Below are 12277 nucleotides of genomic sequence, written 5' to 3'. Positions count from 1 at the left end.
GAAAATATAATTTTAAAAGTCCTCATTATTAGCCTAGATAAAAAGTAAAAATTATGACATGCTAAATCATTGTGAAATGAACAGTTGAAATTAGGACTTTAAAAAAATCTGAGATAAAATTTCAAAAATTTGGATTTAAAGGCAAAATTATGACTTTCAAATCTAAATTATGATTAAAAGTCCTATTATGAGATACAAAACTGAAATTATATATAAAAAAGTCTAAATTATGACCAAATAACACACTAAGACATTTAAGAGATTTTTTTTAAAATGTGCTTTTAGTTTTTTGATTCACACTTATAATAATAGCTAATATTTACATTATTGTTTTCATTTTGTGCAGTATAATTTTTTACATGCGTTTTTACATTTTGAAATCAGTTTTAACAACAGAAATTAATCAATCGAAAACTTACTTTAGCTATTAATCTAAAACAAAATAATTTTCCTATCATCACTGTATAGCAGCTTTGAAGCAATCCGCAAAAAGTGCTTTAGAAATAAAGGTGATGACTTGACTTGACTTGAATGTATGGCATTTTTTCATGTATGTTATGTATTTAAAAAAAACAAAACAGAAAACGTCCAGAATATTGCTAATATATTGCTAATTTTAAATTAAATTGAATAAAAAAATGAAATAAATAAATAAATGAATGGAGTAATTAATGAATCAATATAAAAATACATTGCATCCAACTTGTTTATTTAAAATTATAGAAAAATATTCAAAATATTGCTAAGATATTTAAAATAAATGAGAAAAACGTAAATATGTGTCAATAAACGAACAAACAAACAAACTAACAAATAAATCTAAAATACAAAAATAAATGTATTTGGCAAATATTTCAGTTATGCATTTATCCTGATATATATATATATATATTTTTTGTATAAATTTTAAAATAAATATATATAAATATTATTGAAAATAAATTGAAATATACATACAAATACATTGTATACCCCTTTTATGTATTCAAAGTATAGAAAAATATTCAAAATATTGCTAATATATATTTTAAATAAATTATAAAAATATAAAGTAAAATATATGTATAATGTATGTATGTAATATATTGTAAAATGTGTTATGTATTTTACAAACATAAATATAAAACATATATTTCAGTTATTTATTTGAGCTAATATGGTTTTCCTATATTTTTTATTGGAATATTTTGAATTACATTTTGTAATATATTTAAAAAATGTTTTTTTTTAATGTTAAAATTTAAAAATTAAAGTATTTATAGCCTACATGGAAATATGTTTTATATTTACAATATGTGTAAAAACAACAACAACAAAAAAAACATACAGAACCCAAAGAACATTGTTCCCTTTCGTTCAGTCACTCCGACGTACGTCAGTGACTGACGAATGGGGGTTTCGCCTAGAAGCCAATTACCTTCGAGGTGTTTAACAGCGCCCAATGGCGTGCCAATGCCATGGGCATGTGGAATTTGCATGCGTAACTCCGCCCCACCTCGTGGGTATATAAGGAAGTATGCTAGCAACATCGCATTATGTTTCTGCTTTGGAGCCAAGAGAACCTCTTCACTCCTTCAAGCCTGCTAACTGAGTCTTTGTCAGCCTTCGAGACGAACAGCTTTCCAGAGGCGTTGGATCTACGGCGCGTTCCAGTGATCGCATACTGCCTGCCTGCTGATCTGCGCAGTGGTCCGTCTGACAGCTGGTGTGTGGTCCCTGGGCGCTTCGGCGTCTCTGCGAAGCTTCCTCTCTAAAAGAGCTTACACGTGGCACGTCCTTTTCAGGATGTCTCGCCCGTGTACTTCTGGGTGTGGCCGGTCGCTGACTTCCTCTGATGGGCACAATCTCTGCTTGGTATGCTTGGGCGTTCAGCATGCTCAAGCAGCGTTTGTGGATGAGTCATGTTCCCACTGCGAGAACATGACCATCGCGGTGCTGCGGTCAAGACTCAAGGATCTTCGTAATGAAGTGAGAGTCCCCTCAACCACACCCCGATCTACCGTGCCCCCCGTGGCCGGTACTTCGGCTGGTGGTCAGGGTGACCTGAGGGTTACGGTGTGGAACAAAGGCTCCGCAACTCGCGAGTGTCCAGGCTGAAATCGCGGGGCCAGCTCCGGCTCCCTCGCGCATTTCGTTTGGCGCTCCGGAGGATGATGCGATGTTGGTCACCGCATCACAAGGTGGGCTCGAGTCCTCTGAGGATGATAACTCGGCTGTGCTGCCGCCTTCGGGCGCGCCAGCATTGCCCGAGTTGGACCCAGAGCTGACAGCCATGTTGTCTCGGGCAGCCGCGAGTCTAGGGTTAGAGTGGAACCCTCCACCCTGTCCCGAACGCTCGCGGCTCGATGATTGGTTTTTGGGGGCCCGCGCTGACTCACGTCAGTCCCCGCCCCCAATACCTTTCTTTCCCGAGCTGCATGAGGAGATTGCCCGGTCCTGGAAGGCCCCGTTGTCTTCCCGTGATCGGTCTGCAGTCTCCTCCGCCTTCTCCACCCTTGATGGGGCCACGGCCAAAGGGTACACTGGGGTCCCCCAGGTTGAACGTTCTGTTGCAATGCAACTGTGTCCTCAGAGCGCTTCGACCTGGCGAGGCGATCCTAAGCACCCCTCCAAAGCCTGTCGATTCACATCAACCTTGGTGGCGAAATCGCACAGAGCTGCGGGGCACGCTGCCGCCTCTTTGCATGCCATGGCGATCCTCCAGGTCTACCAGGCCAGGATCCTCAAGGACATGCACGAGGGTGGAGTTGATCCGGGGCTCTTAGATGAGCTGCGTGCCGCCACCGACCACGCTCTCCGGGCGATGAAGGTGACCGCACGCTCCCTGGGTCAAGTGATGTCCACAAATGTGGTCCAGGAGCGACACCTGTGGCTAAACCTGGCCGATATGCGGGACACCGAGCGGACACGTTTCCTCGATGCCCCCATATCCCAGGCTGGCCTCTTCGGCGGAGCGGTTGAAAGCTTCGCCCAACAGTTTTCAACCGCCCAGAAGCAGACTGAGGCTATCAAGCATATACTGCCCCGGCGGCCAGCTGCTGCTTCCACCCAGCCGCCGGCACAGTCGCCTCAGCCTGCTCACCGCCGAGGACGCCCTCCTAAGGCTCCCGCCCCTCCCACCCGGTCCAAGCAGCAGCCTTCACCCGGGCCGGGTCGTGGAGGAAGCCGTAGGAAGGCGTCCCAGTCCCCTCAGGCCGCCCCGTGCCCCGCTAAACGCCAGGCCAAGCGGCGCTCCTGAGACGGGCGGCTCAGGGATGGGAAATTCTTTCCAGGAGATGGTAGCAGGACAACTCCTTTCCCCGGTGGAGGGCCGGGGGAAAATCCTTTGTTCAGCTGCTGGCCCCCGGGTCAGCAGCACCCTAATTTGGTCAATGAAAGAATTAACACTCCCATCCCTGAGCCCCCAGAGATCGGTGATGCCAGTGCGCGCCAACCACGGGTCCCACCACTCGCATCCCTCTCTGTCGCCAGCCTCCTGGCAGAGCAGACCCCAGTGGAACGTGCATCCTTCCCTGGTCTCCTCTGTCAGGACGGAGCCGTTAACCGCACCCCCACACCGGGATGCCCAACAGCCTCCCTTGTCCGGGTCGGTAACGCTGCATCGCTGCCCCACACCGGGTACGTCTGTAGTCCGAATGACCCTGCTGGTGCAGTTCCTGGGAGCCTGGCTTCAGATTCCAGGGCTGTCCCGCTGGGTCGCAAAGACAATCAGGCGCGGCTACGCGATTCAGTTCGCGCAGGCTCCTCCCTGCTTCCGGGGAGTCCGCTTTACTATGGTCGGGGCCAATGCCCCTGTCATGCGAGTGGAGGTTGCCACCCTATTGGCAAAGGGTGCGATCGAGCCTGTCCCTCCAGCCGAGATGAAGTCCGGGTTTTACAGCCCCTACTTCATTGTACCCAAAAAGACCGGTGGGTTAAGACCAATCCTGGACCTGCGCATCTTGAACCGTTACCTACACAGGCTTCCGTTCAAGATGTTGACAGCGAAACGCCTTTTCGAATGCGTTCGTCCCGGCTATTGGTTTGCAGCGATCGACCTGAAGGACGCCTACTTTCATGTCTCCATCCTACCTCGACACAGACCGTTCCTACGGTTTGCTTTCGAGGGGCGGGCATACCAGTACGCGGTCCTCCCATTCGGGCTATCTCTGTCCCCTCGCGTCTTTACGAAGATTGCCGAGGCAGCCCTTGTGCCCCTACGGCAGCACGGGGTTCGCACCCTGAACTACCTCGACGACTGGCTCATAATGAGTCACTCTCGAGAGCAGGTTTGCGAACACAGAGATCTGGTTCTCCACCACTTAGCCTGTTTGGGCCTTCGGGTCGACTGGGAGAAGAGCAAACTCTGCCCTGTGCAGAGGATCTCTTTTCTCAGAATGGAGATCGACTCGGTCGCCATGTGCGCGCAGCTTACAAGCGAGCGCGCGCAGTCTCTGCTGACTTGCCTCCGTCAAATCGAGAGCAAGAGTGCGGTTCCACTGAAACACTTTCAGAGGCTCCTGGGGCATATGGCATCTGCAGCCGCGGTGACGCCGCTCGGATTGCTACATATGAGACCGCTTCAGCACTGGCTTCGCGATTGAGTCCCGAGATGGGCATGGCGGTCTGGCACGCTCCGGGTCCAAGTAACCCAGGCCTGCTTACAGACACTCACTCCGTGGTCGAACCTCAGTTTTCTACGGACCGGCGTGTCCTTAGAACGAGTTTCCAGGCATGTTGTTGTATCAACGGATGCCTCCTCCACGGGCTGGGGTGCCATGTGCAATGGACAAGCAGCTGCGGGCTCCTGGACAGGACCCCAGCGCCTTCTGCATGTCAATTGCCTCGAGTTGCTGGCAGTACGGTTCGCCCTGCACCGCTTCCGAGCGTTGCTGAGGGGTCAACACGTACTTGTCCGGACAGACAACATGGCCACTGTAGCGTACATCAACCACCAGGGCGGTCTACGCTCCCGCCGTATGTCTCAACTCGCCCGCCATCTCGTTTTATGGAGTCAGAAGCACCTGAGGTCCCTTCGTGCTATCCACATCCCGGGAGAACTGAACCGTGCAGCCGACGAGCTCTCACGGATTCAGCCACTTCCTGGAGAATGGAGACTCCATCCCCAGACGGTCCAGCTGATTTGGGAACAGTTCGGCGACGCACAGGTAGATCTGTTTGCCTCCCACGACTCTTCCCACTGCAGTCTGTACTATTCCCTGACCGAGGGCACGCTCGGCACAGATGCACTGGCGCACAGCTGGCCCCAGGGCCTACGCTTATATGCGTTTCCCCCAGTGAGCCTTCTCGCACGAGTACTGTGCAAGATCAGGGAGGACAAGGAGCAGGTCATGTTGGTCGCCCCGTATTGGCACGGCCAGACCTGGTTCTCAGAACTGCTACTGCTTGCGACAGCCCCTCCCTGGCCTATCCCTCTGAGACCGGACCTCCTCTCTCAGAGACGGGGCACCCTATGGCACCCGTGTCCAGCGCTCTGGAAGCTCCACGTGTGGCTTTTGGACGGGACGCGGCAGGTTTGAGTGGCCTGCCACCTACGGTGGCCGCCACCATCACTTCCGCTAGGGCAGAGTCTACACGACACCTCTATGCGTTGAAGTGGAACCTCTTCGTCACCTGGTGCTCTTCCCGCCAAGAAGACCCCTGGAAATGCCCGATCGGGTCCGTGCTTGAGTTTCTCCAAGAGGGGCTGGAGCGAAGGCTGTCTCCCTCCACCCTGAAAGTGTATGTGGCTGCAATATCTGCCCATCACGACCTCTTGGGAGACAAAAAGGTAAGTCAGCACGACCTGATCATCAGGTTCCTGAGGGGGGCGAGGAGACTGAATCCTCCTCGCTCTCCTCTCGTTCCCTCTTGGGACCTCTCAGTAGTCTTAAGTGCTCTGCAGAGGCCTCCCTTTGAGCCTTTGCGGTCGGTTGATATTAAGTTTCTGTCGATGAAGACGGCTCTGCTGACCGCATTGGCATCTCTTAAGAGGGTTGGGGACCTGCAGGCATTTTCGGTTGACGAAGCGTGCCTAGAATTCGGGCCGGCCAACTCTCACGTGATTCTGAGACCCCGGCCTGGATATGTGCCCAAGGTTCCTACCACTCCCTTCAGAGATCAGGTAGTGAACCTGCAAGCGCTGCCTTTGGAGGAGGCAGACCCAGCCTTGGCATTGCTCTGTCCAGTACGCGCTCTCCGCGCTTACGTAGACATGATGCAGTGTTTCAGGACCTCAGACCAGCTCTTTGTGTGTTATGGTGGAGAGCGGAAGGGAAGAGCTCTCTCAAAGCAGAGGTTGTCTCACTGGACAGTGGACACCATTGTTTTGGCTTACCAGCAGCAAGGTCGACCAAGTTCCCATTGGTGTGAGGGCACACTCCACCCGGAGTGTGGCCTCCTCTTGGGCTCTAGCGCATGGCGCCTCGCTAACAGACATCTGCAGAGCTGCAGGCTGGGCGACACCCAACACATTCGCCAGATTCTACAATCTCCGAGTGGAGCCAGTGTCCGACTATGTACTCGCCCCCCCGAGGGGCCGGTAATGGACCAGGCTCTGGTGTCTTCGCTTGCTCGCCACTCCACTCCACGGACTGGATACGTGCGATATTCTCCTCAGGTGAGCTCCCCGAGAGCCCTGAGCTCCTCCAGCACTGTCGACGCCGACATCAGTTCAGTCTGCCCTTTCGAGCCCAGACCCTCATGTCCGGCCAGGTGCCCCGTGTGCATGGTTCCCCTCCGGCGACCCCCACACGAGTATTTCCACCGTAAGCCTCCTCAGTGAGCAGGTGTCTTTCCCTTGGCAAAAATCCACCTTCGGCTGGTACCCTGGAGTTTCCCATATGCAGCCCACAGCGGGTCATATGTGTACTCTCTAAGTCCTCCCCACGGGTAGGCATCTTTGGCATTCCCTCACTGGGATATGCTTCCCAGTGTACCTTGGTAATCCTGTGATAAGTGGGAGTCCTACGGCCTTAAGTGGCGGGATCTCACACTTACGCAGGGCACTGGATGACAGCTGAGTGGCGCGGTTATACTGGAACCCCCATTCGTCAGTCACTGACGTACGTCGGAGTGACTGAACGAAAGGGAACGTCTCGGTTACGTATGTAACCCTCGTTCCCTGAGGAGGGAACAGAGACGTACGTTCCTTAGCCACATCAGCTGTGCTGCTGGAACGCGGAGTTCAGATCTTGGCTCCGCAGCAGATACATAATGCGATGTTGCTAGCGTACTTCCTTATATACCCACGAGGTGGGGCGGAGTTACGCATGCAAATTCCGCATGCCCATGGCAATGGCACGCCATTGGGCGCTGTTAAACACCTCGAAGGTAAACCCCCATTCGTCAGTCACTGACGTACGTCTCCGTTCCCTCCTCAGGGAACGAGGGTTACATACGTAACCGAGACGTTTTCTTTGTGTGAAGAATATTTTAATAATCTAATAATCTTTTTCCACTAAAGGAAGTTTTGTGCACTGGAAAGGTTCTATAGATGTTAAAGGTTCTTCATGGAACAATTGATGCCAATAAAGAACCTTGTATACAAGAGATATAATAATTTATTCCTAAAAGTTGCTTTTAATGATATCAACAAAGGACCAGACAAAACTGTGAGTAAAGAGATACTGCGTGCTGTTTCTCATAATACAAAAAGTAGACTGCAATTATGTGCAGGTCACTGGACTTTATTCCTTGACCTTCCCTTCATCCACTGAACTGCTCTCTTCCATCACAGATATCCACTGATTAAACAGAAAACCTGTTTACATGGGTTGTTTGCATATTAAAGAGGACAGAACAAGTCTCCTTAATCTAGTCAAACTGAATTGAGTAACATTTATTCAATGTTATTTTTGTTTGGGTTAAAACTCTTTTCAAGTTTAATTATTGCTTGAAATGACCCAATGCATGTTTTTGTTTTTGCACAGTCCAAAGGGCAAAGTTCTCTTTTCTCATAAAATGTAGTGTGGGTTTGTGAATGAGTGAATGGTCCTTGCTCCATTCAACAAATTCATTATATATTGTTTGTTTTTAAATGTAATATTGTTTGCATATAGTCTAAAAAAGTGTGTTGCCACCTTTGTACGATTTGAACCCCAATAAACTTCAAAATTAATTTTTATTTATTCATCTTTACTCAGGATGTGTTTATAATGGTATCATGAATATAGTGGTGTATTGGGCTTCAGTGGATCTGTTACTTCACACAGATTAAAGTCTAACAATGGCTTTTCATCTTATCTTTATCCACTATTCTCTAATCTACCTCTATCTCTCTCACACACACACACACACACACACACACACACACACACACACACACACACACACACACACACACACACACACACACACACACACACACACACACACACACACACACACACACACACACACACACACACACACACACACACACACACACACACACACACACACACACACACACACACACACACACACACACACACACACTGTGATCTTTAGCCTGTTCATAGTGTTCCTGTCCCCTCTCACGTTCTCACTCAATGTCACCGTCATTGCGCTGGAGACGTCATGCAATTTACCATGCAGCATATACAGTACCTGTGGTTTGTGTGTGTGCACTGGCAAGGGTTAAACCTTCATGGCTTTAAAACATATTTGGAACATATTCAAATGTAAATATTATTGTTGTATACAAAACGAAATATAAAACCAAAAGGCAGTCTGTAAACAAATGATTGTACTTTTCTCTGAACTAACTTTACTCCTCTGAATTATGTTTGCTATTGTTGCCTCAAGGTCATTTTTGTGTCAACTTTTGGACCTTTTTTACATTCTCATTAGTGTTCATCTGATTTGTGCACTAAAAAGGTCAAGAAGTCATGAACATTTTCACCACATCTCAGAAAAAGTATTTTGTCTGTCAGCAGTCTCACAAATTATAATTATCGTAGCTAGCATTTTATATATTCTAAATACACACAATTAAAATGATTCAAAATATTGTATTATTGCTTTATTATATTGTTATTAATTTTTATAATTTCAACAATAGTATTGAACAATCAAATATTTTATATTCTATATTGAAATACTGAAATAAAATTATATTGAACTTTGAAATGTTTTATGAGCAAGTTTTAAAGGCACACAATGTAATTTTTCGCCGCAAGAGGTCGCTTATTTAAAAAAAAGCCATAGCTTGATCACGCCATGATTTCGCGGAATCATGGGAGTTGTTGATATTAGGCATGGTAAAACATGGTACTCACAATAAATCAAGAAAACGAGATTTAAACAATAACACCGTGTCTACAACAGATGCGACCGTTATCGCTCGTGACGCAACAGCTAAAAGCTGTCTATACTGAACGCGACAAAGCTCCTGTTGCAAACATTTGTCATTTGTGTCATTACGTCATAAATGAATGAGTTTACTGTCAGAGATTTGCCGCATCCAGTGTAGACAGACTCACTGATTATAACTGGTTCTGTTGTCTTTTGTTGCATCGCATCGCGCCGCTCACGTCCGGTGGAGATCAACTGATTAATATAACAATGATTAGCTTCTGTCGATGAATATACAAACAGTTGCTTACCTGTCTATTAAAACACATAATATATTAAAGTGTCTTTGGTGTTTCCATGGTTTCTACAAAATAGTCTCGGAAATCGAGAGAAATGCGGGTATTATGTCATTGATAGGCGACGCACGGACACGGTCCATGTCCTTGTTAAAGGGATAGTTCACCCAAAAATGAAAATAAGCCCATGATTTACTCACCTTCAAGTCATCCTAGGTGTATATGACATTCTTCTTTCAGACGAATAAAATCAGAGTTTTATTAAAAAATGTACTAGCTCTTCCAAGCTTTATAATGGCAGTGAATGGCTGTTTCTGTTTTGAAGTCCATAAAAGTGCATCTATCCATCATAAAAGTGCTCCACACGGCTCTGGGGGGTTAATAAAGGCCTTCTGAAGCGAAGCGTTTGTGTAAAAAAAATATCCATATTTAAAACTTTACAAACTGTAATCTCTCTTACGAGAGACTGGCGTTCCAGCGTATGACGTAGGACGCTCCGGTGAGAATATGCTAGTTCTCACGAGAACCATGTTTTGTTTTGCTCTATCCTCTGCGCTTCCGCGTTCGTCACCAGAACTTAGTCGTCAACCAGTTACTACGCCAGGGTCTCTCATGAACACGCGTACGACAGTTAGCGGAAGTTCCAGATTACAGTTAATACAATTTTAAATATGGATATTTTTCTGCAGAAGGCCTTTATTAACCCCTGGAGCTGTGTGGATCACTTTTATGATGGAAATAAAAATGTATGGACTTCAAAACAGAAACAGCCATATTATAAAGCTTGGAAGAGCCAGGACATTTTTTAACATAACTCCGATTGTATTCGTCTGAAAGAAGAATGTCATATACACCTAGGATGACTTGAGGGTGAGTAAATCATGGGGTAATTTTCACTTTTGGGTGAACTATACCTTTAAAATTGCTTATTTCTCTGTATTTAAACATTCTTGGAAACATTTGGGATGATGTAAGTACACAATATATATAACAGTGTTCTAGTGGTTTTTGAATATTTAAATCCAAAATCGTACCTATTGTGCCTTTCAACGTGGCCATAACCACATAAAAAAGGTTAAATCTTCTAACTTGAATAAAAACCAAGAGCTAGTAAACAGAATGCAAAATAATCTGACACACATAGATAGCAAACAGTGATTGAAACTATCCTAAATCAACATTTCGTGGTCAACATTAAGTCATTGAATCAACATCGAACTCTGATGTTGATTCTACATCATTTTGCACCGTTTTAATATTTAAACAATGTTGAAATCCTGTCCATAGTTCACCGTGATTTCAATGGAATTTCAATCGTTATCAAGCCATAGAAAATGATTGCTATGCATACGAAAATGTAATGTCATAAACGAAATAGCCTATAATGAATATCAGCCAGGCTGTTAAAAAGGGATGGCACATTTGAAAGCTTGTATGCCAAAACACTGACCACACCACACTATTTAAGGTAAAAACAAATTCATTTATTATTTTATTATTTGTCCTTTTTAGCCTATTTACAGTTCATGGTCCTCTGACGTCTGAATGATTTGTCGTCCAGTCCCTCCTGCCCGCATAGCACAGCCACTTTGGCACAGCCTGGGCAAAAGTAAATTGGGTGACGGCGGCTGTCCACATCTGCTGTGTAAGAGCATCTAAAACAGAAAATACAAGCACAATGCCAAAAAATTTGCATTTAAGTTAAACAGAACATATTTTCACACTTGGAAACAAATACAGTAGCCTAGGCCTAGGAGTTTTCAATGATCTGATAAGGCAATTTGTCCAGTGTTGTAGGCTAGCCTGTCATGTTTTCCCTACATTCAAAGCACTACATTTCAAATTGCCAAAATAGGCCAGAAAATTCTTTAAATAAAAATAAAAATATCTTTTGGAAAACATACATCACTTAAAAAGGTTCCCCTATGATTACGAGCCAAGAACTATTTTTGGTGCCATATAGAACCTTTTTTTTAGAGTGTGCTCTTTAAAGGCTGCACTAGTTCACCAAAAAAAGAAAATTGTCATAATTTACTCACCCTCATGTCATTCCACAAATTAAGATATTTTTTAAAATTCTCAATTTTTGTCCATCTATTGCAAGTCTGAACAGATCATTTTATATGACATTTAGGATATCATTCATAAATAAATATTGGTATGGATTACTTCTACAATCACTTTGTATTTTTGAAGCTTGAAAATGTTGATTATCTATAAATGGATCAACGAAAAATTATAAAATATCTTAATTTATGTTCCGAACATGGGCAAGTCTTTGGGTTTGGAAAGACATGAGGGTGAGTAAATGACAATTTTATTTGTGTGAACTAACCCTTTAAGAAAGGAAGACACCATATTACTCAGCTATGACCATTGAAATGCATCTCTTTTTTTTATTAAGACAGATTAGTTATTGCTTTTAAAGATTTACAAAGATTTTAGAAATAAAAAATGTAATAAAATCATTCAAATGTCTATAGCTTTCTTGTTTTTTTAAACGTAGGCCTAATATTATTTTTATAGGCTATTATTAACCAAAAAAAAAGTTCTATTTCCCCCATATTTATTTTTTATTGCTAAGCACATAAAAACCAACACCAGGGATTAAATACAGTCGAGAATTCAATTAGTTTACAAAATCAGGAAAATATCATAAAAACTAGACAGTTTTAAGCCATTTAAATGCGCTACACAAACACAGCTGTGATGATGAATGAAGCGAC

This window comes from Gobio gobio (genome assembly GCF_949357685.1).
Source record: "Gobio gobio genome assembly, chromosome: 23".
In the NCBI taxonomy this organism is placed as follows: Eukaryota; Metazoa; Chordata; class Actinopteri; order Cypriniformes; family Gobionidae; genus Gobio; species Gobio gobio.
The sequence above is the reverse complement of the archived record's forward strand: the minus strand, read 5'-3'. Positions refer to the sequence as shown.